Raw genomic sequence first — 6,000 nt, forward strand, 5'->3', positions numbered from 1 at the left:
TTGCGGAAACAGTTGTAATTTCAGATCTTTAAAAAAAACGCAAGAAATCACCCTTTGAACTTTTGAGCTAAATTACACTTTTGAGAGAATACGTTCAACTGACTTTTTGTTTCAAATTTTATCAAACTTTTTACCCTGGTGGTGGCTTTTAAAAATAAATTTTAATGGCTAGTATGTATACAATATAATAAACTAGTCGCCGAGTGAGAAACATGTTTGAAAAAACTTTTAATGCACCGATTATCGGTATGTACCAAATCGTTTACATTAGGCATTGTAGGGATTTTTTTATAAAAAATATTTTATCGAATATATTAATAAAAAAAAATACATAAAAGTACGGCGTTCTATTCTCTCATCCTACCCTCACGGGGAAACAGTGATAATTTATAATTTATTTTGGTAAATGGATCTAATATTTGAGTCTCAACTGGATTATCGCTCTTAAAATTTACACCGAATATTAAACCAATAAAAACAATAAATAATCATGTTTATTGAAATGATATATCATTACGACAATGGCCCGAAACTGCTGACCGTGAGTTAATGTAGATATCACAATAATTATTGACCATCGATAAAAAGACAATAATATTGTCGAAACCCCATTATTAAAACGAAACGAGCTGGCCGATGCTATCTCAATTATTGACGTAAAAACTTGTATACGAGCCTTTAAGGTTTCTTCTTCCTGTTTAATTTTAGTGGAACGCATTTTACAGTTAAAGTTTTATAAAGATTAATCGCTTAATCACAAGTCACAAGTGAGTAAGTCAATTACGAGGAGTTATAATATATCAATTTCGTAATCCAACTTCTGCATCAGCAATAAAAAGAAACGAGTGTATTTACTAGCAAGTGTGTGAGTATACTGAGTAAGATTTTGACTACTTATGCACATCTTAATCTTCGTATTGGAATAGATACCTATCATGCGCGGTCCGCCCATATATTGGATGGAACTAATGCTTCCCTAAAAAAATATTTCTAAACATCAGGAACTAATTTTTGTGTACAATAAAAGCACGTACTTATCTTTTGAGTAACTTCGAAAAATATTTTTCAATTAGTTTGTTGTTAATCGAAGCTATCTGAGATGGGTTCGAAGTTCATTTATTAATAATTTCTAAAAAAAACCGACAAACCCAAGCACAAACTTATGCCTGCGCAGTTATGCGCTAGCTGAAGTAAAATTTACTGCGGTCTGTCTTATTCTGGAATAATAAACTGCGTAAGAATGTTGGTTCTTATGAGGCGATCGTTTGGTTCTGAATTCACAAGTCCGCGCACGCGCAAATTAAGATCGTGTAATTTATGTGGAAGCAGTTCTAACAAACCAATCGGTGATTGTTTTTCATGTACCGTCAATGTTTTAAAACAAATTTAATACTTAAATAGTTTGACACGATGGTACCATAATATTTAACTATTAAATGTAACTCTTTTATGCTGAAATTATGACACAGAACTGTTTTTTAGTTTATTTCAAAGCGCTTAACTCGAATTACTGTATTGGTAGTAGGAACATATTTTATCTATGTATCATACCTGTACCTGAAAAGTAAATGTCGCCTATACAATTCCTGCATAACACCTATTTTCCTCTACGGATGCGAATCGTGACTTGGGCCCAAAACAGCAATTTAATCGAGTTTTGAGAATAGGTGCCTCAGGAATGTGGAAATGAGACAACGGACGCTGCAACCTCCGGTTGCAACCGTCATCGAGCGAAGGCGATGCAACTGGCTGGGCGGTAGTAATACCGCTAACCATTTGTAAAAATGCCACCCGAGAGTCTTAACCTGTTGTTCTGTTGATAACGTTTGTAAAGTTATTATTTTATTAAAACTGAATGAAATGAGTGAAATGAGATTTTTTGTGTAAATGAGAAAATTCTTGGACATGGAATATCCATTAGGTAACGATATTAGCGTGTGCGGTCTCTTATTACCTCGTCACTTGTCACTTGTCACTTGTCAGCAGTGATCTTCATACGGAATCATCCGCTATCTTTGTGCGTTTTTTTCTGTTTATCTTTATCCGTTTACTTTTTTCGGAGTTGCCTTCTCTATCATCTCAATTGAGACAGGATTATTTTCCTCCAAATATGTAAATAAACGTCGATATTGTTAACCCATCCGGGCCAAGTGGGGTATCTAGGGTCCCCCAGATAGAATATGTTTTCAATAACTTTTTTGATATTATCATATTGACTTTATTTTTTGCAAAATCCTACCCCATACTTAGTTCAGTGCCGAAAATCGGCGTTTATTATTAGCTTAGTAATATTATATTATGTTTGCAAAACAGTGATGACGGTAAAAAGATACACAAATAAGCTAAATTAAAATATAAGCAAACACAGTAAGCACTATCTATTCTAGTAGATATAGTAAATACCTTTTCTGAGGTAGACAGCATTTTTTTTTTATTTTAGTACAAAATACAACATATTTTCTACTAAAGATATCTAAAAAAAATAAATACAAAATTGTATAATATGAAAGCTTGGGAAAAGGGTAATTTCGTATTTCGCGCTCTTTTTTTTAACTAGTTATGTCTCGTTTATTATTAGTCACATCGGATCATAGATTCGGCATTGTAAAGGTGTGAGTGTATACTACAAACGCTTTTTTGACAGTATTGCGCTTGGTCGATTCAGTCGTGAATTATCGTGCGTCGAGTATGGGGGTCTCAAAGGAAGAAATTCGCAATATTTTACATTACATACGATAATCTTGAAAAAAATATGGAACTAAAAAACTACATAAAAATACTGTTAAGAATGTATCAAAAATAATTATCTTTGCTTACTCCCAGTGCAAACATCAAAAATTACAATTAATCATTTGTTGTAGTAGTTGGTCATTTTAGACGTGTGCTTTTTACTATTTGGTGACTTTTTCTAGCCATAACCACAAAATACCAGATTCTGCACTTTACACTTTACATGCACTCCCCCTCCCAACTATTTGCTGTACCTCCACAGTGACGGGAGACGTGACTATAGATCAGTGCTATTCAACGTGTTACAATGAGAGCAGCGCGATGTCAAATAGCATCCTCTCGCAACAGTATTTTATGAAAAAATGCATGAATTTTTTCGGAATTCTCGAAATATTATGAAACAGTGTTGTAAATAATAACCATATTTTCAATTAAGTAGTATTCTCACCGTTTTAGCTGTGGTATTACTGGTATCCCCATCGGGCACGATATTTTTTTTAACGTTCAGGCTCGAAAAGGTTAATACTAATTCTCCAATACAAATAAGTGTTAATTTAAATACAGTTAAAATTTCGTCTACAATATTTCATATTTTTTATACACACCTCACAGTGTAATGGTCAGCGCATTTGCCTACCTTGCAAGAGGTTTCGGGTTCGATTCCCGACGTGGTTGGCATGAAATATTTATTAAAAGGTATACTTACACTAAAATATTTCACAGTCCCCGAACTGGCAAATGAAGCGTAACACTAATACCTGTAGAATTGGCACACATGTATCTATCGAAATGCAATAGACACATGTTCGGGAATTTTACAGTATCTGATATGGCCCAGGCAAACTAGACTTTTCGAGGGAAAAAAAACTCGGAGTTTTGAAACTTGCCCTCTAGCCTGTCCCCTACCTAGTTGGAGCATATGGTGTTCACAAAGATTCTCCGGGCATCTCGGTCGGCTGCCAGCTCCTGTGTATCCTCTCAAGTCAGGTTCGCATCTCGCGGTTCTGACATGAACTACCAACTAAATTAGCAGCGGTCGTCTAGGACGTCGAGAAACTGATGCCTTGTAAAGCAGACAAACCTGAAGTAGCATTATGTAATATAAAACTATTTTTATACTATAATGCACACTGTTTGAAGTATTTGTAATACTTACCATCTATATATTTGTACATTTCAATACTTTTATCAGAATGGATGTAAAATTATATAATTTTACAAAAAGGCGCAGTAAAATAGCCATAGTTTTATGATTACTTTCAGTAGAACATGTATTTTATTTGTACATTTTATTTGTTTTTTACTTAGTTTATCTTACCTAGACGCACAGTTTCAGCTTTATTCGAACAAATATGTTAGTTGAATTGTAACAACTGTTTACTGACATTAAGATGGCATCATTTTTATAAATTGCTAACAAAAATTTGGATTTTTTTATTTTGTCTGCCTCGTATCTTCGAAAATATTAATCCTACAAAAAAATAACATTACTATTTTCGTAGAAAATTTCGTTTTCTTTATTTTTTTGTTGATAGTGATAGCTTCGGAGATTTTTGTAAAAAAAACCCGTCAAAAATGAGCTTTAAACCCTCCCCCCACCCTTAGCGAACCCCCATAAGATACCAACAAACAATCATGCCAAGTTTCAAAACTCCGGGTTTTTTTCCCTCGATCACCTTTTTTTGGCCTAATTTGCCTGGGCTAATAGCTTCTTAAAAAAACATTATGCTTTGTTTTTGCTCTCCTGTAAATCTCGCAAAATGCAGATTCTATTTATAAATTTTGTATTATAAACCTTTATTGATTTATAACATTTCGATTGTGCTTAAGTTAATATTGCATTAAGTTAACAAGAACAAACATTTTTCTCTTTTTTTGGTGTGGTGGGTATTTCGTATCGCTTTTTTTTCTTTTGTATTTATCATCTTAGATGCATTATTTATATTTTCAACAATAGCTTTTTATGAAACATGGATATCATCATCATAACCATATACCCGTGCACCCGATAGCGCATAAGACACTGAATAGGAACACCGAATGCAGCATATTTCGATTATCCAATATGTGAAGGTAAGGTGATCATCCTTAGGGAGGTACACTTCTGGTAACAGTTCAGGGACAGTAACATATTGAATGTATAAGCCAACTGCTACACTAGTGTAAAACCTAGGTTTTAAGATTTTTACCTGAAAGTAACCATCGAGTCGAAAACTCTCGTTCAGGGTTTTCATCTTATTTCACACATAACTGTATTTTTAATCCGGCTGGACACGGACAAAACTAATAGTACAAGTAGTATCTACTTTTTTATAGAAAATACGATTTTCAACATTTTAAGCATTTAATTGAATCGCGAAGTTTTTCGAAAATATATTACATTACATTTTTACATTTTTTTTGCACCACAACAGACCAGGAGGCCTAATTACAGTGGTGAATTACATCACATAGCACCCAGGCTTGAGAAAAATCAAATTTTATTTTTTGTGTTCCCACCGGGAATCGAATCCGGAACCTTCCATGCGTGAATCAGGCGTCTTGACCACTACACCACGGAGGCCGCCGATATATATGAAACAATTAATAAAAATACGGTTTAATAAAAACGAAGTAGGTACTATAAAACATCACAAGTTCTAGTAAACAGCTGTTTAGAATAGCCAGTGTTTTGATGTATTTCCGGAAAGCCATGTTTAGCGACATTTCATACATAAGGGGTTCGTTTTTCAAATGTCAGGACAACTCACCGACGACAACTAATGTCGGCACTGCGGAGTAATTTCAAAATTAGAAAACTTCAAACAATCATTGCGATAATAATACGATACATAAAAATATAAAAAAATATTTTTTGGCTTAGCTTGATAATCTGTTAACAAATATATATTTTTTTAAACCATTGAACTTCCTCATTATGTGTAATTTTGAGTTTTGCGGGATTATAGGACAATGTATAAGTATGTGAAATATCAACATTTAATTTAAAATTTCTTTTGAAAGGTTAATTTTTAAGTTTTCGATAGTAAAAACTTACAAATGCCTTTTTACTGAACTATAAACGTGCCTTGGGCAAAATCGTTACATTTTACGTGTCTATCAATATTCATATATGTACGTAAATCGGATAGTTATAATTTAGGTTATGAAATAAAACACATTACCGTTTTATCAATATTGATTAGCTGTAGGCTTCTATTTGATTTCTGGCCGCCTCCAAAGCCAATCGATCGCGAACCGAAGTCGTTAGTAAGGTCAATATGCATATTG

This window comes from Micrasema longulum, unplaced genomic scaffold (assembly GCF_059751315.1).
Source record: "Micrasema longulum isolate JH-2025_06_02 unplaced genomic scaffold, ASM5975131v1 h1tg000915l, whole genome shotgun sequence".
Taxonomy (NCBI): Eukaryota; Metazoa; Arthropoda; class Insecta; order Trichoptera; family Brachycentridae; genus Micrasema; species Micrasema longulum.